We start from the raw sequence: 297 nt of genomic DNA, 5'->3' as shown, positions 1-297 counted from the left end.
GCCTGGGAATTGAATGTATAACTTGCTTCTCCTTCAATGTCTTTCTCCTTTTACTGTATCTCAGTGATTATGACAATACTGTAAATATATATTCACAATTAAGATTATTATAAAATATATATATCCAGTAATAAAATAATATTTGTTAGTTCATTTCTTTTTGTTTTTTTTTCCTGATAGATTCTTAGAAGTAGATTTGCTGAGATAAAATATACTAACCCATTTGTGAATATTTCATATATGTTGACAAATTCTCTTCCGAATATTATAGAGTTAATGTTCAAGAAGGAATATAAG

The sequence above is a fragment of the Ictidomys tridecemlineatus genome, chromosome 3, assembly GCF_052094955.1.
Source record: "Ictidomys tridecemlineatus isolate mIctTri1 chromosome 3, mIctTri1.hap1, whole genome shotgun sequence".
NCBI lineage: Eukaryota > Metazoa > Chordata > Mammalia > Rodentia > Sciuridae > Ictidomys > Ictidomys tridecemlineatus.
Note: the sequence above shows the minus strand (reverse complement) of the source record.